Source organism: Neofelis nebulosa, chromosome 3 (genome assembly GCF_028018385.1).
Source record: "Neofelis nebulosa isolate mNeoNeb1 chromosome 3, mNeoNeb1.pri, whole genome shotgun sequence".
NCBI classification, from domain to species: Eukaryota; Metazoa; Chordata; class Mammalia; order Carnivora; family Felidae; genus Neofelis; species Neofelis nebulosa.
This window is the reverse complement of record NC_080784.1, coordinates 127,739,310-127,764,983: the sequence shown is the minus strand read 5'-3', so window position 1 is coordinate 127,764,983 and position 25,674 is coordinate 127,739,310. Positions and strand designations below refer to the sequence as shown.

Sequence of the window (25,674 nt, the reverse complement as noted above, 5' to 3'; positions counted from 1 at the left end):
AGAGCAGGGGAGGGGCAGAGAAAAGGGGGAAGAGAGAGATAATCCCAAGCAAGTTCCACACTGTCAACATGAAACCTAATGTGGGGCTTGAACTCACAAACCGTGAGATCATGACCTGAGCTGAAGTCAAGAGTTGGATGCTTAACTGACTGAGCCACCCAGGTGCTCTAGCATCATCAGTTCTCTCTTAACAAGAGCAGAGCACACCTAGTCAAAACTCACCATACCCTGGACAGGGTCAAAACACTCCCCACTGCAGACAGGGGGAAACTCTTCAGAGGACTGACCTGAGGAGGAAGGAGCATCCAAAACACAGTAGCAGAGTGCACAGAGCATACACCAGAGACACTTCCCAAAGTGCCAGGCCCTGAACAGTGTATGACCTCTTGTTTATAAAGCCATTACTCTCAGGATCAGGAAACATAGCAGGCTTTTCTAACACACAGAAGAAGACAGAGATGTAGACAAACTGCCAAATTAGAGGAATTCCTCTCAAAAGGAAGAACAAGGAAAGGTCATGGCCAGGGATCTCATTGAAACAGGTATAAGTAATGTGCTTGATCAAGAATTTAAAGCAACAATCATTAGTATAGTAGCTGGCCCTTGAGAAAAACATAGAAGACCCCAGGGAGTCCCTTACCATGGAGATAAAAGACCTAAAAACCAGTCAGGCTGAAATTTAAAAAAATGCTATAACTGAGATATAAAACTGACTGGAGGTAATGGGCACAAGGATGGAAGAAGTGAAGGAATGAATAAGTTATATAGAAGCTAAAATTATGGAAAATAATGAAGCTGAAAGAAGAGGGAAATAAAAATATTGGATCATGAATGTAGACTTGGAGAACCCAGCAACTCCATAAAGCATAATAGCATTCATATCATAGGAGTCACCAGAAGGAGAGGGGAAAAGGGGCAGAAAGTTTAATTGAGCAAATTATAGCTGAAAACTTCCCTAGTCTAGGGAAGGAAAAAAAAGTCCAAATCTAGGAGGCACAGAGAACTTGATCAACTTGTTGATCAAAATCAACAAAAGCAGGCCAACACCAAAACATATCATAGTTAAATTTACAAAATATATAGATAAAGAAAAAATACTAATAGGAGAAAGAAAAAAGAAATCCCTAACTTACAAGGGCAAAGTTAGCAGCAGATATTGCCACAGAGACTTGACAGGACAGAAGGGAGTGGCATGATATATTCAACATGCTAAATAGGAAAAATATGCAGAATACTCTGGATAGAGTATTCTATCCAGAAAGGCTGTCATTCAGAATAAAAGGGGAGATAAAGATTTTCATAGACAAACAAAAGCTTGCAGGTTCATGACCACTAAAACAGCCCTGCAAGAAATGTTAAATGGGACTTTTTAAGTGGGAAAGACAAAAGCAACAAAGACAAGAAAGGAACAGAGAAAATCTCCAGAAACAATTAAATAACAGGTAACACAATGGCACTAAATTCATATCTGTTAGTAATCATTCTGAATGCAAATGGGCTCAATGCTCCAATCAAAAGACATAGGCTATCAGAATGGGAAAAAACAAAAGAAAACAAGACCCATCTGTATACTACCCATAAGAGACTCATTTTAGACCTAAAGACACCTGCAGATGGGAAGTGAAGGAATGGAGAACCATCTATAATGCTAATGGATGTCAAAAGAAAGCCAGAGTGGCCATACTTATATTAGACAAACTAGATTTTAAACCAAAGATTGTAACAAGAGATGAAGAAGGGTGTTACATCATAATAACAAGATCTAACAGTTGTAAATATTTCTGCCCCCAACTTGAGAGCATTCAAATATATAAATCAATTCATAACAAACATAAAGAAACTCATTGATAATAGTACCATAATAGTAGGGGGCTTTAACACCCCACTTACAGCAATAGACAGATTATCTACTCAGAAAATTAACAAGGAAACATTGGCTTTGAATGACACACTAGACCAGATGGAGTTAACAGATATATTCAGAACATTTCATCCTAAAGCAGCAGAATACACGTTCTTTTCGAGTTCACATAGCACAATCTCCAGAATAGGTCGCATACTGGGTCATAAGTCAGGCCTCAGTGAGTACAAAAAGATTGAGATCATACCATGCTGATTTTCTGACCACAACACTATAAAACTTGAAGTCAACCACAAGAAAAAAATTTGGAAAGGCCATAAATACATGGGGTTTAAAGAATATCCTACTAAAAAATGAAAAGGCAAACCAGGAAATTAAAGAAGAAGTTAAAAAATACATGGAACAAATCGTAATGAAAACACGTGTCCAAAACCTTTGGGATGCAGCCAAAGCAGTCATAAGAGGGAAGTATATAGCAATACAAGCGTACTTCTAGAAGCAAGAAAAATCACAAATTCAAAACCTAACCTTACACCTAAAGGAGCTAGAAAAAGAAGAGCAAATGAAACTTAAAGCCAGCAGCAGAAGAAAAATAATAAAGATTAGAGCAGGGGCACTTGGGTGACTTGGTTGAGCATCTGACTTCAGCTTAGGTCATGACCTCATAGTTCGTGGGTTTGAGCCTCACATCAGGCTTTGCACTGACAGTGCAGAACCTGCTTTAGATTCTCTATCTCCCTCTCTCTCTGCTGCTCACCTGCATGTGCACTCTCTCTCTCTCTCCTTCTCAAAAATAAATAAACATTAAAAAAATTAAAAACAAAGATTAGAGCAGAAATAAATGATATATAAACAAACAAAATCCCACAGTGGGACAGATCAATGAGTTGTTTCTTTGAAAGAATTAATACAATTGATAACCAAACTTACCAAAAAGGAAGGAGAAAGGGCCCAAATAAATAAAATCATGAATGAGAGAGGAGAGATCCAACCAACACCACAGAAATATAAACAATTCTAAGAGAGTATTATAAAAAATTATATGCCAACAAATTGGGCAATCTGGAAGAAATGGGTAAATGCCTAGAAACATATAAACTACTAAAAGTGAATCAGGAAGGAACAGAAAATTTGAACAGACCAATAACCAGCAAAGGAATTGAATCAGTTATCAAAAATCTCCCAACAAACAAAGGTCTTAGACCAGATGCCTTCTTGGGAGAAATCTACCAAACACTTAGAGAAGAGTTAATACCTGTTTCTCTCAAACTATTTCAAAGAATAGAAATGGAATGAAAAACTTCCAAATTCATTCTCTGAGGCCAGCATAACCTTGATTTCAAAACCGACAAAGACTGCACTACAAAGGACAATTACAGGCCAATATTTCTGATGCATATGGGTGCAGATATTCTCAGGTAGGTACTAGCAAATCAAATCCAAGAGTACATTGAAAGAATTATTTACCACATGATCAAGTGAGATTTATTCCTGGGCTGCAAGGGTGGTTCAATATTCACAGTTCAGTCAGCATCTAACTACATTAAGAAAAGAAATGATAAGAATCATATGATATTATCCTCTCAATAGATGCAGAAAAAGCATTTGACAAAGGACAGCACCCATTCTTGATAAAAACCTTTAACAAAGTAGGGATAGAGGGAACCTAACCTCAGAAAGACCATATATGAAAGACCCCCAGCTAATATAATCCTCAGTGGGGAAAAACTGTGAGCTTTTCCACTATGGTCAGGAACAAGTCAGGGATATCTACTCTTACCATTGTTTTTTAACATAGAACTAGAAATCCTAACCTCAGAAAATCAGACAACAAAAAGAAATAAAAGACATCCAAATCAGCAAAGAAGTTGAACATCTTTATAAAAAAATATTTTTAAGTTTATTCATTTTTTGAGTGAGAGAGAGAGACAAAGCATGAGTGGGAGAGGGGCAGAGAGGGAGACAGAATCTGAGCCAGGCTTCAGGTTCTGAGCTGTCAGCCCAGAGCCCAGCCCAGGGATTGAACTCATGAACTGTGAGATCATGACCTGAGGTGAAGTTGGGTGCTCAACCAACTGAGCCACCTAGGTGCTCCTTGAAGTTGAACTTTCAATATTCTCAGAAGACATGATACTCTATGTGGAAACCCAAAAGACTCCCCCGAAAATTGCTCAAGGTGATACATGGAATCAGTAAAGTTTCAGGATACAAAATAATTGTACAGGAATCTGTCGCATTTCTATATACCAATTATGAAGCAGCAGAAAGAGAAATTAAGGAATTGATCCCATTTTCAATTCCATCAAAGCCATAAGATACTTAGGATTAAAAGTAACCAAAGATGTAAAAGATCTGTATGCTGAAAGCTATAGAACTTATGAAAGAAATTGAATATGACACAAAGAAATGGAAAAACATCCCATGGCTCATGGATTGGAAGAACAAATATTGTTAAAATGTCTATATTACTGAAGGCAGTCTGCACATTTAATGCAATCCCTATCAAAATAATACCAGCATATTTTACAGAGCTAGAACAAACAATCCTAAAATGTGTATAGAACCACAGAAGACTCTAAATAGCCAAAGCAGTCTTGAAAAAGCAAAGCAAAGCAGGAGGCATCACAATTCCAGACTCCAAGTTATATTACAAAGCTGTCATGATCAAGACAATATGGCATTAGCACAATATGACATCAGCGGAACAGAATAGAAAACCCAGAAATGAACTCACAACTATACGGTCAACTTCAAGAAAGCAGAAAAGATAATCCAGTGGAAAAAAGACAGTCTTTTCAAATCATGGTGTTGGGAAAACCGGACAGAAACATGCAAAAGAATGAAACTGGGCCACTTTCTTACACCATACACAAAAACAAATTCAAAATAGATGAAAGATCTAAATGTGAGACAGTAAACCATCAAAATCCTGGAGGAGAACACAGGCAGCAACCTCTTTGATGTCAGCCATAGCAGTGTCTTATTAGATATGCCTCCAGAGGCAAGGGAGACAAAAGCAAAACTGAAGTATGGAGACTTCATCAAGGTAAAAGCTTCTGCACAGTGAAGGAAACAATCAACAAAACTAAAAGGCAGCCTACAGAATGGGAGAAGATATTTCCAAATGACAGAATCTGATAAAGAGTTAGTATCCAAAATCTAGAAAAAATGTATCAAACTCAACACCCCAAAACCAAATAATCTATTTAAGAAATGGGCAGAAGACATGAATAGACATTTTTCTGAAGACATACAGATGGCCAGCTGACACATGAAAAGATGCTCAACATCACTCATCATCAGAGAAGTACAAATTGAAACCATGAGGAGATAGTACCTCACACCTGTCAGAATGGCCAAAGTTAACAACACAGGAAATAACAACTGTCAGTGAGGATGAGGAGGAGGGGGAATGCTCTTACACTGTTGGTGGGAATGTAAACTGGTGCAGCCACTCTGGAAAACAGTATGGAGCTTCCTCAAAAAGTTAAAAATAGAACTACCCTATGATCCAGCAATTGCACTACTAGGTATTTACCCAAAGGACACAAAAATACTGATTCAAAGGGGCACATTCATCCCGGGGTATGTATGTATGTATGTGTGTATTTAACATTTATTGATTTTGAGAGAGAGAGAGAGAGAGAGAGAGAACAAGCAGGGGAGGGGCAGAGAGTGGGAGACAAAGAATCCCAAGCAGGCTCTGGGACAAAGAATCCCAAGCAGGCTCTGATGGTGCAGACCATGAGCTCACAAACCATGAGCTCATGACCTGAACTGAAGTCCAGAGTTGTATGCTTAACTGACTGAGCCACCCAGGAGCCCCTGCACCCCTGCACATCCAACAATAGCCAAATTATGGAAAGAGCCCAAATGTCCATTGACTTGTAAGTGGATAAAGAAGTAGTACATACATACTGTGGAATAATACCCAGCCATAAAAGAATGAAATCTTGCCATTTGCAATGACATGGATGGAGCTAGAGTATATTACGCTAAGTGAAATAAGTCAGAAAGACAAATACTATATGATTTCACTCATATGTGAAATTTAAGAAATGAAACTGATGAACATGGGAAAAAAAGAGAGAGGGAAACCATAAAACAGCTTTTCTTAACTATAGAGAACAAAATGGGGATTTCTGGAGGGGAAGTGAGTGGGGGGATGGGCTAGATGGGTATTAAGGAGGGCACTTGTGATGAGCACTGGGTGTTGTATGTAAGTGAAGAATCACAAAATTCTACTCCTGAAACTAATATTACACTATATGTTAATTAACTGTAATTTAAATAAAATCTTAAAAAAAAGTAATCCACTGTTAGCAAAAGCCACACCCGTAAAATTTTGCATATAATCTCTCCTTTTTCAGGGCTTCTCTATCAGGCTGCAGTTGGATAAACACCCTTAAGATTCCCTGTGTCCAGTTGTTCATCAAAGAAAGTTGGTACATATGCCTAGAAGATCCTTATAAGGCCTTTTTTTTCTGTCTTACAGGACTTATAAGGCACCACCTTAATATTCCCGAGGTGTTAATAAAGAGTACTTTTAATCACACACTTACCTTTATTTGTGGACCAGATCTTTCTGACTACACCTGCATTTTGCTTTTCCTTGAGCCTTGCCATTACTTTGAGACTCTTTTGCTCTCTGAAGTGATAGGGAATGAAAAACAGTTTTGTTTTGGAAACCCAGCAAATCCTGTCTCTTTATAGACCCTCCAAATTTTGCTGAAAAGCAAAAAATTTTTTAACTCACCATTCTCTGTACATCTCTGTACATCTCATGCTAAGTAGCAAAAGGAAGGCAGGCGTTTCTTTCACTATTCTGCTTGAAAATCTCCTTAGCCAGATCTTTGGATATCATTAGGTGCTTTTTTTATTTTCCACATCACTGTGGGCAGCAATATTGCTAAATGTACTGCAGCCATGTAACAAGAGTCTCCTTTTCTGCCTCTTCCAAAAACAAAACACTTATTTCTCTGGAACTCTCACAGTCCAACTCTTTGAGGCCTATTAGTCTTCCACTAATAGTCTCCTTCAGCTTCCATCTACGGTCTGGTCCAAAGACCAATACCGTATGTTTGGGTTTATTTAAAATTTTAAAAATGTTTGTTTATATATTGTTGAGACAGAGAGACAGAATGAGTGGGGGAGGGGCAGAGAGAGAAGGAGACAGAGAATCCCAGGCAGGCCCTGTGCTGTGGACCTCAAACTCACAGAATCGTGAGTTCGGGACCTGAACCAAAACCAAGAGTCAGACTCTCAACCCACTGAGCTACCCAGGCACCTCTCGGTTTATCCAATTTTTTATTATCCCACTTCACCCCTGATATTAAAGTGTGTTCCAGTTATGTGTTGCATTTTGACAAAACTGTAGCTTTATAACTATATAACTTAGCAACTTAAAATAGCAAAAAACAGTGTTCTTACCTGTCTTGCCTGGTATGTGTGTGTCAGCATTTGGGCAGAGCTCCACTAGGTGGTTCTGGCACAGAGTGTTTCATGCCTTTCCAGTCAGATGGGGTCTGGAGCAGGAACAGCAGGGGGACTGAAGCAGCTAGGAGCTGTCCATGCACGTCTGTGCTCACTTAGTCTGGAGGCCTCTCTGATTTCCCCACTATGGGGAACTTGGGTCTCTCTTTTACGGCACTGTGTCTGTCCTCTGCATGGTGAGACTGCTAAAATGGCAACTAAAGACTTCAAGAACACAGGTTCTTAGGAGTAAGGGGGGAGTTGAATCACATGTTATCCCCTGGCCTTGAAGCACAGAGGTTCACTTTTACCATAGTCATAAGCTTATCCAGAGTTAAGGAGAAAGAGTTTAGACTTCACCTCTCAAATGGATGTAAGAAGAGCATTTGCTGTGGGCGATACTGTTGTGGGCATTTTTGGAAAATAAAATCTACCACACTCCTTTGTACCCAGCCTTTAGAGGTGAATTCTAAAGTTATAGAATGTGGAAATAGATGTTGTTAGAGATGAAGATAAAACCTTTTGTGTTAAAAAAAAAAAAAAAAAAAAAGAACAAAAACACTTGAGCTGAACATCCTCGGGTTCATCTTCTAGTTTTACTAATTAAACATTCAGTGAATTTCCAGTGATAGCATGTAATGGGATTCTAAATTTGGTGTTTTTCTCTTGGCTAGGCCAAACTTATGATTGTGGGTGGTACATGTTTTAGGGTATATCAAGTTCTCAGACATGCAGAGTTTATGAATGGTAATAGTTTTAACTGGCCAGCTATTGAAACCTTGTGTTTTTGTAGCAAAAGAGGAAAAATGTTCTGTAAAAGTGAAGAGAAATCCCATCTCTTCCTAAAATCTAACTCTGCATAAGTACTGACAGATTTTCCCAGTGACTCTTAAAACGGATCTTTTCAAATAGCAAGAACCATATGGTTGAGTTTCACAACTGTGAAGAGCGAAGGCTTCATTAAAGGTGATGAGTGTGCAGCTGCTGGCGTCTCCTTTCTTGTTGGCCACAGCAGTTCAGTTTGTCCTGTGTCACTAGATAAGTGAGCCATGTGCGCTTTGGAAAATTTTTCGACAGTTTCAGATATTTTGTCTGCCTGGGCTGGACCCCGTTCACTGCATCTTTCCACTTCGGTTTCTCCTCTGCTTTCAGCAACAACACTATCCAGCTGGTTTTTGTGGGAGAGCCAGGCACGCGGCAGCCTGTGAAAGCCAGCGACCAGAAAACCACTGCCTACGTGAAACACGACCGTATCTTCACAGGGCTATCGAGGACCAGGCTCCATTCAGCCCTCTTAAAAGGGTCAAAGGTGATATAAAATGAATGGATCGTCACAGTTGATTGCAATTACTGTACGTAGGAGAGTACATCACTTTTTAGCCATCAGCCTGGCCCACTGATGATGAAAATTCAGTCTTCACAAGATTGAAGACAGTGTTACTTAGTGATTTATTAACCATACTTTGAATGATCTTTTAAAATATTTGCAAAGTGTAGCTATAATATAATAAGTTGCAACATAGGGTTGCTTAGTCCGTGTCATAGTCATAATTATGCCTCAACAGTTTGCCCTCAGGGAAATTTCTCTGCAATACAGTCTGATTTCCAGCAAGGAGCCTAGTGAAATTGGCAGTAGGCTTGTTCATTTAATTATAACCTGATTTTAAGACTATTGAACTGTCTTTGGAACAAAGGAAGTTTCATCATAGGTACATGGCAAACCTATAAAAGTGGCAAATGATAAAATAATTGGAAAACTGGATCATAAAGTAACAAAAGTAACATGAGGTGAGTAGGTAATTGGAATGCCAGATTTTGATAAAAATATTTTCAGATTATCCCAGTTGACTTCACATTTTAATTGTGCTGTGAAAGGTAGTAACAGTTTATTTAGCGTGTTTATTCATGACAGTTGTACTTGTCGTTCACTTTATGAAGGAATTAAAATGTCCTATTTATTTATTTGCTTTTTATGCCTTTGTTCTGTCTCTTTCTGGAATGGATCCCCCTTTGCCTCTTATCCTAGAATAATTTCTACTCACCCTATTAAGACTTAGTTCCACTATCAGGGTGCCTGGGTGGCTCAGTCAGTTAAGCATCTGACTGTGGCTCAGATATGATCTCACGGTTTGTGGGTTCGAGCCCCATGTTGGGCTCTGTGCTGACAGCTCGGAGCTTGGAACCTGCTTCAGATTCTGTGTCTCTCTCTGTCCCTCTCCACTCACACTCTCTTTCTCTCTCAAAAATAAATTGAATAAACGTTGTAAAAAAACAAACAAACCAACCTTAGTTCCACTACCATCAGTACCATTGAATGAGGTACTTGTATCTCTGTATCACTTAGGCATAGCTCTTGCGTTGCTTTTATTACTGTGCATTATAGCATTTAACTGTGTGCTACCTGGAGGCATGAGTTGCGTTTCATTTACTTTTGTATGTTATAGGTGCCTGGAATATTTTAGGTATTCAAAATTGTTTGCGGAAGGAACAAGTGATTGAATGGATTTATGGTTCTATTTTATTTTTCATTTGAGTCTGCAGTCTTTAATCATCAAATCCTCTTTCTCATTGATCCACCCTTCTTGTTTGGAACATAAGGGCGCCTCTCATTTCACATTTTCATGTATTTTTTTTTTTACTTCTCTTTTAGTTTACCAAGGAAGGAGAGAATGGTAGTCAGGGCTTGGCAGTGGCGATGTATATTTGCAGAAGGTCATACCAGCACTGAGCTGTTCTGTCTTATCTTCAGCCTTGGGAGGTTGATAAGTTTTCATTATTCATTCCTTAATTAGATGTTTGCTTAACCCCACAAAGGTTGTGTGAATATGCAAAAATGCATAAAATATAGCTCCTGATTTCAGTTCAGATACTGTCTACAAGAAAAGGGAAACAAGTATGTAATGCAAGTTGGGATTGCTGTGGGTTTTCATAAAGGGACAGAAAGAATGCAAAGGCTGTTCTGAGATAGAGAGATTACCTTGGCTGGCTTTATCAGATAGAGCTTTCCGAAGAAAAGTTTTAGTAGAAGTTGTCAACCCTTTTTACTTACATTCTGTGAATTCCAGGACAAGTAGACTGTGTAGAAAATTTGTCCTTTAGAGGAAAATTGGGGGTAGTATAATATTTACATATGCACTTTTTTTTTTTTTTTACTTATGAAATTCTTTTTTTTTTTAATTTTTTTTTTTTTTAACATTTATTTTATTTTTGACACAGAGAGAGACAGAGCATGAATGGGGGAGGGTCAGAGAGAGGGAGACACAGAATCTGAAACAGGCTCCAGGCTCTGGGCTGTCAGCACAGAGCCCGACACGGGGCTTGAACTCACAGACCACAAGATCATGACCTGAGCCGAAGTCGGCTGCTTAACTGACTGAGCCACCCAGGCGCCCCTACTTACACAATTCTGATGAAGTTTTGTTTTGGGTAGATAAGTAAAGGAATATCCTAAGTTTACCTTCTGTGGAGTGGTTGGATTTTTAAGTAGAACTCCTTCAGCTGGTTAGCCTATATTAATATGTTAATTGAAACTGGAGAAGATGCTGTATCAGTGGAAATCTTAGGACTGTAGCACCACATGATAGTTCAATCAGTTTTTAGCTGCTTGGTTTGCTCTCCTGGAATGTGACCGGGACTTCCTTGCTTTTGCTTTTCTTACAGTTTAATTTAGGTTCCTTAATTTAGGCACAGTTATTGTTAAAAAAATAAGAATTTAAATTGACCACAAGAGTTGGGAAATGAAACGTTTTACTACCATTAGGGGCTTTATTTTCTACTCAGTGCAGTACAACAAAAGGTATTCGGGTGTGTTTATTTGAACAATAGAAATGTCATCTATATCTGATAAATGTATCTAAACATTTTAATGTGATGAGTTTCTCAGGTCGCAGCAGTGCTGGTGAATCAACCGCATTTCTCCTTAAATATTATTTCTTAACTCAGCTCTAGTAGGTGAAATCTTACAGAATTACGTGCCACAAAATGATGTACCATTTACAGCAGAGTGGATCATGTGCTCATGTGACCCACACTAGAGGAATCCCATGGTCAGTCTTACAGCTCATCAAAAAGAATAATGTCAGCAAAATTCAGATACTGTTTCAAAGGTTTGTGTATTTGTTTTCCTCACAAGAGATAAGTCATTCACAAAATATAAGCAAATATATTCTAGAATTTACAGGGAGGTGCATAAAATGAATACAGTAGGCATTTCCAAAATAACTAATTTTCAGCTAAATTTAATTTTTATTTAATTTTTACTTTTTAACATTTTTTAATGTTTACTTATTTTTGAAAGAGGGAGAGAGGGAAAACGAGTGAAGAAGAGGGGGGGTGGTGGGGGGAATCCAAAGCAGGCTCCAGGCTCTGAGCTGTCAGCACAGAGCCCAACGCAGGGCTTGAACTCGTGAGCCACGAGTTCATGACCTGAGCCAAACTTAGATACCCAACTGACTGAGCCATCCAGGTGCCCCACATTTTTAAAGGGAAGTGTTTCAATAATTGCCTTCATTTTTGTTGTTCAAAAGAATTTGCTTCAGGAACTAACATGTCTAAGGTGTATTGCTCCTTTTAACGAAATATCCAGGTTGAAATGAAACAGTCTAGGTACATGACAAATTTCAGTTGAAATTTTAATCTTTCAGTAGCTGTTTATGTAATTAGACTAAAATTTAAATTCTTCACCATGGCCTAAATTAGTGCTTCTCCACTGGGACTGCATATCAGAATCACATGGAGAGTTTTAAAGAATACTGATCTCTGGCTCCTACTCCAGTGATTCTGGTTTAATTGGTCTGGGATATTGCAGGATATCTGGATTTTTAAAAGCATCTCAGATAATTCCAGTGTGCAGCACAGTTTAGGAACCACTGATCTGAAACACTACATCATCCAGTCATTGTCTAATTATTGGGCTTTTTTTTTTTTTTTTTTTTGGTCAGTTGAATACCAAGGATTCTTTTTATTCAAGTATCTTTTCATTAGCAATTCCTTCTGCCTGGAATACTCTTCCTTCAGATCTTTCTAGGCTGTCTCCTTCTCATCATTAAGGCTTCAGCTCAAAGGATTCTGCTTCAGGCAAGGCTTTTCTTAGTCCCCCTTGCCTAAACTTTTTTCCCCCCAGTATTAATCACATTATTTTGTTTCACTTTTATTATTGCCTTTTTTTTCTTATGAGATGATACCATATTTGTTTGTTAGGTCCCCCCGCCCCCCCCCGCCCCGCCACTAGAATGTAAAGTCTATAAGGGCATGTGTGGCCTACCTGCTTCACCATCATATTCCTAGCACCTAAAGCCAAGCCTGTCATATAGCTCAATAATTATTATTGCTCCATAAATATTTTTTTAATAAATGGCTGAAAATGCCGATAGAAAAATTCTTATGGGAATATACAAAATTATATCTTTTTTTCTCTTAAAAACCTCAAAACATGGGGTCACATTTTAAAAATTAGAATAAAGCCATAGGATGAAATGAGTTGAAAATGTCATCAGGCAGGAAAAAGGAAACCTAGCAATGTAGCAGCCCCCAGTACTGAGGACTGAAGGTCAGTGGTATTAGGACAGGAATAGTTACACCACTTGAGGCCTTCACTCCATGGCCATACCTTGGGTCTTACCGTCATCCCAAAGTGCCATATATTTGAAATCTTCCTGTATGTTCTGGTTAATTGCTTTTAAGAATTCAGATATCATTTCTTCCTCTAGATGCCTTCCCTGAGCTCAGTCTCCAGGAAGAGTTAGGTTTACTGTGCTTGGCTTGTTTATATCACGGTCATTGCCGTTCACTAGTCTTCTCTCTACTGTCACCAGCTTCTAGCCTTTCTGAGAATAGGGATTGTGTCTATAGTGCCAAACCCATAACAGGTACTCAGCAACTGTTTTGCTGAATGAAAGCATAAATAAATATGAAATATTGCATAAGAACCATTAGAACTGCTAATGAAAATTATAAAATGGATTTGTCAGCAATGTAAGTAAGTTGAAGTAGTCTTTCATAGAATAAAGCAATAAATAAGGGTACTCTAGGCCAACTGGGTGGTGTGATGTTATGCACACTTAGGAAATTAAGAAAACATTGTTGGTGCCAATAAGTCTGAGCACTGGCTTCCAACTGATATGTGGCTTGTCATCTGAACAAGGTTTTCATCACTCACTTGGGACTTTTTATACATTATTTACCCTTTTTGATAAACTTTTTTTCAATAGCTGCTATTCAGATGGATGTATTTTCCAGTAACACCTGATATGCATTTTTAAAATGTAGCTTTTAATTGGTATTGATTGCCAGTAAGCCCAGTGATAACTTTCATTACTGTACTTTGAACTTTGTTGTTCTGCCCAAAAGAAAATGGCAGCAATCTTTTGGGCATATAAATATTTAAAATTCTCTGTGTAGAGGCCCTGTTAGTTCCATGGATACTACTGTCATAATTTTAGCACTTAAATACTCCTTAGGATTGCTGTTTCAGGTAGTATCCTGCTTCAAATCTCTACATAACTACTATGCATAGTTTACCTAAAGGCTAGATTAGTAGGTCTTTCAAAAGGTAAGTCATGTAGTTGAATGTATTTTCATTAATATTGTGGAATTATTTATTGCCTCATTTTCTGTCACAAAGGAGATAAAACAGAGAAAGAGGAGTGAATACTCAGGACATAAGTGCTTATCAGGTCCCTCAGATCTTCCTGAAATGCGCAGCATATCACTGCTTTACTGGCTCGCAGCCTGGGAACTGGTATGCACTTTTCCCTTATAGTTTTAGCATTATCAAGTGCAAACCAAGCAATTTGTCATCCTTCTAGGAAGGAAACACAAAAAGCAAGGAGAGCAAGGAGTTAATACCAGAGTCACAGCATGCAATGAAATTTTCCTATTTTTTTTTTTTTTTTTTTGAAAGTGAGAGAATCTTAAGCAGGGTCTGTGCCCAGCACAGAGCCTGACATGGGGTTTGATCTTAACGACTGTGAAATCATGAGCTGAGCGGACATCAAGAGTAAGATGCTTAACTGACCTAGCCACCCAGGTGCCCCCCAATTTTCCTTTTAATCTGCATTCCTGAATAGATCCAGTTCTTCACCAGTTTAAATGTTACTTCCTAGAGATAAAGATTTAGAGGTAATCCCAAGAAAAGACACAGAAGTGTGGAAGTACACACATAACATTTCCAGTGGGTGAGCATACGGTTTGGTGTATTAGGAGCGTGTAATACAGGATTTGTGTTGTGGGCAAAGGAGAAATGAAACCGAAAGGGTAATAAGGTCGGTTCGAGATGGCAGAGAGGACTGTATTCTGTGCAGAAAAGTTCAAACCCTCTGTTGTTGGCAAGAGTGCATGTTGACTTTTTCTTTTTTGTGGCAGTGCAGAAAGTTGTTGGAGGAGGAAGGAGAGTGGTGACATGACTAGATTTCAGTATTTAAGGTTATATAAAAGCTAAATCTGAATTTTGGTGGGAACAGAGGGAAGGGAAAAGACAGAGATTTCAAAGATGGGCTCTTCATAGAGGGAGGGAAGCAAACCATAAGAGACTTAACTAAAGAGAACAAGCAGGGTTAATGGAAGGAGGTGGGCGGGGGTGGTGGTGAGCTAAATGGGTGATGGGTATTCAAGAGGGCACTTGTGATGAGCACTGGGTGTTGCATGTAAGTAATGAATTACTGAGTTCTAGTCCTGAAACTAATATTATACTATATGTTAACTGACTAGAAGTTAAATAAAAATCTGAAAAACAAAATAGCAAAAAACAAAGATATAGTCTTGAGTTTTAGTAACTAAACGGAATTGGGGGAGACCAGAAGTGGAATTTTGAAATTTTAAGTTTGGATGACTGTTATTACCGTGTATGTACTGTGTATGTGTGTGTTTGCCATTATCGTCAAAAACCTATATGCCCCAAACAGGAAGACTTCAGTATTTCCTCTATGAATTCATGTTTTTTCCACAGAAAAGTAATTTCCACTAGGATATGGCCCCTCTAGTATTATTGAAAAGTACAGTAGTAAGGGTCAAGGGTTAAATGTGAAAAGACCAAATTCAGTTTCTGTCTACACTTCTTTCAAACTTTAACATGTTGGACTCTTCCTTTACCTGCTTTGCACTTAGCTTCCTTATATGTAAAGTAGGGATACTTTCTAATTGGCTCATCTTAATGAACAAATGAGATAACATATGAAAACACGTTTTAAAAATCTGAAGTGCTGGGCACTAGGGTGGCATAGTTGGTTGAATGACCAACTCTTGATTTCAGCTCAGGTCAAGATCTCAGAGTCATGGGATCAAGCCCCATGTTGGGCTCCATCGTAGGCATGGAGCCTGCTTAAGATTCTCTCTCTCCTTCTCTCTCTCTCTCTCTGTCTCTCTCTGTCTCTCCTTCCCTTCCTCCCTCCCTCTGACCTCCACTCTTGCACGTGCATGTGTGTGTCTGTGCACACGTGCTCTCTCTCTGAAAGACAAAAAAATAATAAAAAGAAAAGTAAAACAAAAACAAAAACCTGAAGTGCTACATAAGTATGAGTTGTTAGTTTTGTACGTACTATTAAGAGTTGGACAGTAAGAGGTTTTACTTCATCAGCAGGGATCCCTTCATCCCGAGGACATGCTTTGATGTTCCTTTACTCTCCTTCATGTTCTCCACTGAGTTACTTAAGCATCAGGTATTAGTAGCAGTTTGTATATGCTTTTCTAAGCACAAATATTTATACAAAGCCATTTTTTTGATTCCATGGTTCAGTACGATTATTTTCAAAATAAAAATGTAAGCAGGTTGATTATTAAATTGATGTCTTATTTGCATTATTTCATCTCTTTTATTGGATGATGGAAAGAAAACTATAAGGATATTCTTTATTCTTACCTTTCCTACTTTTACCATCCACCTATCCTCAGCTCAGTTCCAGCCCTGTTCTAGGTCAGCATAGGCCAAATACCCAGAAGGAAGCAAATTACAGGAAGGGGGAAAATCACCTCAAAGTGTTCTCCTGTACAGTATTTACCTGTTCCATGGTAGTTTAATGAAATGAAAGCTGACAAAAACTAGAAAGACTGCCTTAGTCCAGGTCAGAGTGTGATTCAATTCTCTCTCAGAAATAGGGGCTACTGGGTGGCTCAGTTGGTTAAGCATCTGACTCTCAGTTTCAGCTCAGGTCATGATCTCACAGTTTCATGAGTTTGACCCTACGTCAGGCTCTGTGCTGATGGTGCAGAGCCTGCTTGGGATTCTCTCTCTTCTCACTCTCTCTCTGCCCCTCCTCCTACTCACACTGTCTCTAAATAAATAAATACACAAAAAACTTAAAAAAAAAAAAAGGAATGTATATGACAATATTCAGATCCTTTCAAATTCAGAAATAAAATTAATATTTTTTTCATTTTTAGTCTTTTTTTTTCCTTAGTTATTTTTGATACCACTTTTCAAGGAAATGTCAGGTCCTGTCAAGCAGGATAGCCAACAGAAAGAAGCACATTTTATATGACTCACACTAGAGTAGTAGATACCTCATTCATTTCTTGTTTAAAATTAGTTTGCTTTTGGGGCGCCTGGGTGGCTCAGTCGGTTAAGTGTCTGACTTCGGCTCGGGTCATGATCTGAAACCACTGTCTGTGGGTTTGAGCCCCGCATCGGGCTCTGTACTGACAGCTCAGAGCCTGGAGCATGCTTCGGATTCTGCGTCTCCCTCTCTCTCTGCCCCTCCTCTGCTTGCGCTCTGCCTCTGTCTCTCAATTATAAAGAAACATTAAACAATTAAAAAATGAAAATAAAAAAATAAAATTAGTTTGCTTTATTGTTTTCTTTTTATTTTCTCTCATTTTTTTGAAATATATTTTGACTAGAAAAAAATGTGGCCTTAACATGAATAATTATATTCCTTAGTTTCATAGTTTATATCTTCCATATGAAAGCAGATTCATCATAGAGCAGTAAAATAAACCAGTATTGTTTTTCTTTTCTTTTATGGATGATCAGACTTAATGTGACTGGCTATTTTGATTGCCTGTTAAATTTAATCATTCAGTGGTATTTTTATAGGCTATTGCCGTATGATTAATGAATAATAAAAAAGGTCAGCTTAATTGTGGTTGACAGGTGGTTCCCTCTCCCATTGAGTGAGTTTTTTCTGAATCCTTCCTGGCTGGGGTTTTTCACTCTCTATCGTAAGGGATGTATGGCATTAGCTTGTTTTATGGAACCGTGACCCCAATCTTTCCTACTCTCTCCTTTCAGCTGACTGAAATCCCTCTGGTGTGGGTGATTTCACGACCACCTTCCCTGCTCCTTCCCTGCAGAGGACACTTACGGCTTTCTTGAGATTCCATTTCCACTGCCCAACAAAATATACTGTAATTTTTTCCAGAAATAAGTGTTCTTCTTTTACATTAATATCATGTTGATAATTATAGGTATCTGCATGAATGAAAAGGTCTCTGAACGGGTTGTTCTTGGAAAAACTATGAATATCGAGAGATATCTACATCTTTATGATGAAAGAAAAACCGTTGTTTCAGATGTGGGATAATATCTGTCATTTGGATGTTAGAGCAATTCAGAGATTAATGGAATTAAAAATTCTCATCATCATGAAGATTCTTACTGACATTCTTAAGTTTCCATTTTGGAGTGATAGTAGAAAACTTTGAATTACTGTGAATTAGTTCTCTAGTTTTAGAAAATAAATATTAAAGATATGGTTTTAAGAACTGTACACATTTTAAAAGTAGAAAATTACTGAAATTATATTACAAATATTATGTTAAAAATCACGTTTGAGATTTTCCTCAGTATTATAAAAAATATACATGTGGTTTTAAGAGAAAAACAGAAATACTGATACATAGTTATGAGCTAAGCTATTAGTAAGCATGAAGAAACATTAATATAGTTTTAATATAGGTCCAATTAGCAACAATGATAGTATAAAAATTAGTTTATATCCATGATGCTTTTCAGCTCTTTGTTATTACCTTATTTTATGAAATATAATTGAGCTTTATTATTTACTCTGGTTATATGTGTTCTATACACTATGAATTTCAAAACAATTTCTATTTATAAATGATAAAATGTTTTAGTTTAGTTGGGCACTAGTTGGTGTGATACCAAATGAAAGTTAAAAAGGACATGCATTCTTTGCTGTGGTTTCCTTGTTTAGTTTGCTTCTTTGCAATTTATATACAACATTGTTCTAGTTGAAAAGAACAAATGATCTGTTTATTAATTGTGCAGTCAGTAGTTCTCAAAACTAATGATAGATAAGTACTTAAACTAGCAGCAGTAAAGGTTAGTAGACTTGGTTGTAGGGTTAGTTGGTTAGTAGGTTGTGTGACTTTCCTGTGGGCTCCTGGGGGCCTAAAGTATTTATTACTTGGGAACAAAGAACCTTAGAGTTAAAGGTAAGTGACTCTGTGTGATGGGACTTACAGTAGGGCCTATAAAGGAGAAAACAGCCCATCCTTAACTACTCACTAGGCACAATGTAGAGTCAATTTCCTTTCTCCAGAGTCATTTACATTGAAAGGCACATATTCCCACAGGTCTTTTTGAAAAATGACAACAAACTTGGATTACTAATATTTTCCTTATAGACATTTGTCCCTGAGGAGTGTCTCATTCTTTATAGTGTTGGATATATTTATAGTATTCATATCTGATTAAGCTTATCAACACATACTTTTAAGTCATTTGCTACTTAATCAATTTTTTGCTTTTTTACCTCTGTCTTCAAAGAAGCATGAAATTAAAGCATTAATATGATTGGATTATAAGTCCAGTTTCTGATGGAGTACTTTATTATTGATCTGATGGAGTACATTATTATGACCAAACTAAAAATATTAATGTAGGTATTTGTCATAATACTAAACAGAGGATTAGTACATTTGCTTTGTAATTGCATTTTTTAAAAAGTTTCTTTTCTTCACTGAAAATTCTATTAGACTGTATAGGAATTCAAACTAAGTTATTTGAAAATTGAAATGATATACCACTAAATCAAGTATTTTTAATTCCTAATCTTTCATTTGTTTATTAGAATATTCATTTCTTTAGCTAATAAGTTACTTGTTATGCCTGTGCCAGGTACAACTTTGCCGAGCACTTGAAAATAAGTTTTAAGTTTTATTTGGTCCTAGTGTTTTCTGAAATTATATTTACTGGAAATAAAGAGTAAATATCCAAAAAGCCAATAAGCACAAGAAAAGATACTCAATTAGTAGTCATTAGGGAAATACAAATTAAAATCACAATGAGATTCTGCTTTATATTTACAAGTATTACTGTAATAAAAAAAACAGATAATTGGAACCCTCACCATTGCTGTTGGGGATATAAAATGGTGTAACCACTTTGGAAAACAATTTGACAGTTCTTTAAAATGTTAGATATAAAATTACCACATTACTTAGAAATTTCACTTCTAGGTATTTATCCAAAGATAATGAAAACATATGTTTATGCAGAAGCTTATGCATGAAAGTTCATAGCATTATTCGTAATAACTCAAAAGTGGAAACAGTGCAAATGTTCACCAGCTGATGAATGGATAAGTAAAATGTGTATCTGTGCAATGAAATATTGTTCTGCGAGGCAGAGAAATGAAATACTGATATCCAGTCACACAGGTACTAATTTTAAACTCATTTTATTAATGAGGATACTAAAGTTGCATAACTTACAATGTAACTTGAGAAAGACGAAAATTCAAGTCAGCTTGACTTCAAAACACTCACTTTTATGCCGTAACGAGTTGTTTGATTGTGGTGTTAAATCATCACCCTCATCTTTCTTTTCTTAATGGCCAGATTTTTGAAAGAGAGTTTCTATTTCATGTCTCACCTCCCTTGCTTACCTTCTGCCTCCAATGGAGATAGCTCAGCCACTAGTACTTTTTTTTTCATGCCTGCTTTGCTGAAATATAATTCATACACCATAAAATTCACCCTTTGAGGATGTACCATTCAGAGATCTTTAGTATCAGAGTACTTTCTGAATGTTGTGTGTAATAGGCTCTTTCAATCCCTTCATATTTGATCTTCCCATGGCAGGTGACATTGTCAGCCACTCCCTCTCTACTATTTTATCCTCATCACCCTTTTTCTCATTTTCTCATTGTTCTATTTACATTCATCATTGTTTTACAAGCTTCATGGACTTCTCTTCATTGATCTACCTTTTATTTATTTAAAAAATTTTTTTTGGTAATGTTTTTATTTATTTTTGAGAGACAGAGCGTGACTTGGGAAGGGGCAGAGAGAGAGAGGAAGACACAGAATCGGAAGCAGGCTCCAGGCTCTGAGCTGTCGGCACAGAGCCTGACGCGGGGCTCAAACTCACAAACCTTGAGATCGTGACCTGAGCTAAAGTTGGATGCTTAACTGACTGAGCCACCCAGGCACCCCTTGACCTGCCTTTTATTTAAAAAAAAAAATTTTTTTTTAACGTTTATTTATTTTTGAGACAGAGAGACAGAGCATGAATGGGGGAGGGCCAGAGAGAGGGAGACACAGAATCTGAAACAGGCTCCAGGCTCTGAGCTGTCAGCACAGAGCCCGACACGGGGCTCGAACTCACGGACCGCAAGATCATGACCTGAGCTGAAGTCGGCCGCTTAACTGACTGAGCCACCCGGGTGCCCCTTGACCTGCCTTTTAAATGTTGGTTTGGAGTTACTTACTATTACTGACTTCAGGAGCCACTTATGTTGCTATATGTCTCACAGATTTATGTTTTATTTATTTATATAATGCCTATTTACTGTGCATTTATTCTGTGTGAGATTCATTTTAAGCACATGAAATCTATGTTATTGAACTTAAATTCTATTGGGAAGAAACAGGCAGTGACAATAAGGAAGTTTGCAGTGTTAAATAGTATGGTGGTAGTAGGCTTCACTGAGAGGGTGCCATTTGAAAAGAGATGTGAAGGAGGTGTTCGCCATGAAGCTGTTTGCAAGAACATACCAGGGTGGGAACAGCAAATGGGAGGACACCAAGGGCAAACTTGTCAGGTACATTTAAGGAGTAATAGGGGAACAAGTGGCTGGAGCTGAGAAAACGAGGGGGACTGTAGTCAGTGTTGTCAGAGACCGAATAAGAGGCAGATCAAGTAGGGATTTATGGATCATTATAAGAACTTGGACTTTTATTCTGTTTTCAATAGAAGACGAGTATTATCTGATTTTTTAAAAAAAAATTTTAATGTTTATTTTTGACAGCGAGAGAGAGACAGAGCATGAGTGGGGGAGGGACAGAGAGAGAGGGAGACATAGAATCCAAAGCAGGCTCCAGGCTCCGAGCTCTGAACTGTCAGCACAGAGCCCAACACAGGGCTCGAACCCACAAACCACGAGATCATGACCTGAGCTGAAGTCGGATGCTCAACTGACTGGGCCACCCAGGCGCCTCTGATATCTTTAAGTGACTGCTTTGGCTTCTGTGTTGAGAATAGGTTAATGGTGAAAAAAAGTTTCAAGCAGGAAAACATGAATAGAAGGTTACTGAATTGCTGCAATCTTCATCTTTCCTATATTATAGATTAATATGTTTAAGTGCTTACTGACTGTATTCACTTGGCTATAACACAGTTCATCATGTTCAAAGACTAAATGCATCTTCTTTTCTTAGCTCCCTGTTCTTTCTGTAACCTCTGCCTTGACAAAGACCCAACTCCCTGAGGGAGGAGCCACCTTTGACTTTTTCAGGACTTGGCTTTTTAATAGCAGAATAAGGTTCATTGCAAAACGGAAGGAACAGAGATTTTTCCGTATACCCTCTGCCTCTGTGCATGTATAACCCTGCCCATTATCAAGTCCCCACCAGATTGGTCCTTTGTTAAACTGATGAATCTACATTGACATATCATAATCACCAAAGTCTGTAGTTTATAATTCGGTCTTGGTGTTGGACTTGAACAACACATGTATAATGACATGTATCCACTAGTATAAAGTCATACAGAGTTTTTTTTTTCCCTAAAAATCCTTTGCGCTTCACCTATTCATCCTTCCTCCACCCCACCTCCCCCCCCCCCCCCCCCCCACCCCACCATGCAGATTTTTCTATCTCCATACTTTGGCCTTCTCCAGAATGTCATATGAGTGGAAATATGTAGTGATATGCATTTAAGGTTCCTTTTTGTCTTTACATGTCTTGATAGGTCACTTCTCTTTATCACTGAATAGTGTTCCTTTGTCTGGATATACCACAGTTTATTTACTTGTCTACTGAAGGACATCCTGATTTTTTCCAAGTTTTGGTAATTATAAATCTCCAAAAATATCCTGTGAAGATTTTTGTGTGGACATTTTTAACTCTTGTGGGTGAATACCAATAAGTGGGATTGCTGGGTGTTGTGATAAGAGTATGTTTAGTTTTATAAGAAGCCACCAAACTGTCTGCCAAAGTGGCTGTGCCATTTTGCATTTTCTCCAGCAATGAATGAAAGTTCCTTTTGTTCTGCATCCTCATTAGCATTTGGTGTTGTCAAGTGTTCCAGATCTTGCAGCGTTCTAATAGATGTATAGTGGTATCTGATTGTTGTTTTAATTTGCATCTCCTTGATGACATACAGCGTGGAACATCTTTTTTATGTGTTTTTTTGCAAACTGTGTGTCTTCTTCAGTGAGGTATCTGTTATGGTCTTTGGGCCATTTTTAAAAATGTGTTTATTTTCCTATTGCTGAATTTTGGAGTTTTTGTAAACTTTGGTTAACAATCCTTTATCAGATGTGTGTTGAAAATATTTTCTCCTAGCCTATGGCTTATCTTCCATTGTCTTGACATTATCTTCTGTAGAGTTATTAATTTTATTCAATTTTATTTATTAGAAAAAAATTTTTTTAGTTTATTTATTTTGAGAGAGACAGAGACAGCGTAATCAGGGGAGGGGCAGAAAGAGAGGGAGAGGGAGAATCCCATGCAGGCTCTGCACTCTCAACACAGAGCCTGATGCGGGGCCCAAACTCATGAAACTATGAGATCATGACCTGGGCCGAAACCAAGAGTCAGATGTTTAACCGACTGAGACACTCAGGCACCCCAGGGAGTTGTTAATTTTAATGAAATCCAGTTTATGGGTTATTTTTTTCATGGACTGTACTTCTGGTGTTATGTCTAAAAGTCACTGACATACCCAAAGTAATCTAGATTTTCTCCTATGTTATGTTCTATGAATTTTATAATTTTGCATTAACATTTAGGTCTGAGGTAATTTTTGTGGTGGGTATAAGGCTTTTGTCTTGATTCTTTTTTTTTTTTTTTTTTTATTGGCACATGGATGTCCAATTGTTCTAGCGCTATTTGTTGAAATAAGTCATACAGAGAAAGACAGATACCATATGTTTTCACTCTTATGTGGATCCTGAGAAACTTAACAGAAGACCATAGGGGAGGGGAAGGAAAAAAAAAGGTTAAAGAGGGAGGGAGCCAAAACATAAGAGACTCTTAAAAACTGAGAACAAACTGAGGGTTGATGGAGGGTGGGAGGGAGGGGAAAGTGGGTGATGGGCATTGAGGAGGGCACCTGTTGGGATAAGCACTGGGTGTTGTATGGAAATCAATTTGACAATAAATTTCATATTAAAAAAAAAGAAAAGAAAAAAGTGTCTTTGCCACATTTATTGACTTTGTCCCTCTGTCAAAGATCAGTTGACTATATTTGTGTGAATCTGTTTCTGGGTTTTCTATTTTTTTCCATCAATCTGTTTGTCTGTTCTTTCTCTAACAGTACGTTGTCTTGATTACAGTAGCTTTATAGTAAGTCTTGATACTGGGTAGTGTCAGCCCTCCAACTTTGTTCTCCTTCAATGTTGGTGTTGACTATTCTGGGTTTTTCGCCTCTCCATATAAACTTTAATATTGGGTTGGCCGTATCTACAAAATAATGTCCTGATTGGGGTTGCATTGAATCCGTAAAGTTGGGAAGAATACTTTGTCAGTATTGAGTCTTCTCATCCTTAATTCTTCATGTGTTCCTTACCCACCAAATTGAAAATAAAACCCTTTAAGTTCTTCTTAATAGCACATAACAGTTATTTTAATTTTCTCCATTGACTTCCACTGATTACTTTGTTAATCTCTTCTTTTTGCTACCCTATAATACTCAATATCTAGCAGTTCCTTGAGAGAAATGCAGCATACAATTCTTTCATTCCTTTCTGACTTTCTGAAGGTCCTGCTTAGTCCGCTTCCTTGCCTGACCTGGGCAGTGTCTACCCAGTTTTCAAGTGACTGATATAAAGGCAGTATGTGGTACTGGAGTCTGGTCAGACAGATTTGGGCTGAATCCCGGATCTATCTATTAGTTAGATGACTTCAGACCATCCACTTAATAACTCATGTTCTTTATCTTAAAAAAAGGCAAAAGCATACTCATCTATTAGGGTTGTTTTTAAGTGTTAAAGTTAATATTTCTAAGCCCCCCCTACTGATGGTAATTGCTTAATAAATAATAGTACTTTTTCTAGAACACATGGCTTTCAGGAAGACAAGAGAAGAGATTTAAACTAAAGTCCACAGTTTTTATTAGGGCTTTGTCTTTGTGTTGTACAGTTTTATGGGTTTTGTCAAGTGCATAAGGCCATGCATCTACTGTTACATGTCGTCCGGAATGGTTTCACTGCCCTGAAATCTCCTGTGCTTCATTGACTCATCCTGCACCCACCCCAAACTTCTGGTGACCACTGATCTTTTTATTGTCTCTGTAGTTTTTGCCTTGTCCAGAGTAGTGTCATATGGTTGGAATCACACAGTATATAGCCTTTTCAGACCGGTTTCCTTCACTTAACATTTTAATATATGGTTTGATGGAGTCATTGTCCAGATTTTCAGCTTGTACATAAACTCTTTATTAATATTGATCTGGCTAAGAGCAGTGGTTTCTTCATAACAATCTTTCTCTTAAAGTCACACTTTCATCTATCCCAACCTTTACTGTGATGCATTGCCCTGGCATCATAGAAAACTTAACAATTTTAAAATTTCAGTTAATGCCTTAAATTTTTCTCACAGAGAAGTATGATAGAGTAAACAATAAAAGACTTTTAATTATAAAATATATTGCATAAAAATTCTATGTGGTGGTGAAATTGAAATAAAAGTAAAAAAAATGAAACAGTAATGTAAAATTTTCAGCTGTTAGAAGATTTTATAAATTTATTATTTAAATGGATAATGGTTTCATTAAATTACTATGGATTTATATTCCATTTAATATCTTTATAACTTTTACTTTAAAATGTCCGTATTTCACCAGAGTAGAAATTAAATTCTCTGCATGTACCTATATCAGCACAGATGAAAAATTGTTCATGTTAACTTGCTAATGTGTGAGTAGTTCCTTAGTTTAAAAG

General features: G+C 37.6%; 1 protein-coding gene across 4 annotated transcripts in view; it reads left to right on the top strand.

Moving 5' to 3' along the window:
• BMPR1B (bone morphogenetic protein receptor type 1B) overlaps positions 1-25,674 on the top strand; it is a 425,442-nt gene that overhangs the window by 228,758 nt on the left and 171,010 nt on the right. For 2 of the 4 annotated variants that reach the window (XM_058721874.1, XM_058721869.1), the window contains exon 2: positions 8,486-8,642. The exons of 1 other annotated variant lie outside the window; for it this stretch is intronic. The gene's annotated coding sequence lies outside the window, so the exon portion shown is untranslated. Of the gene's footprint in view, positions 1-8,485; positions 8,643-8,932; positions 9,122-25,674 lie in introns of those variants that run through there. One more of the 4 variants, XM_058721871.1, reaches the window with a different exon arrangement.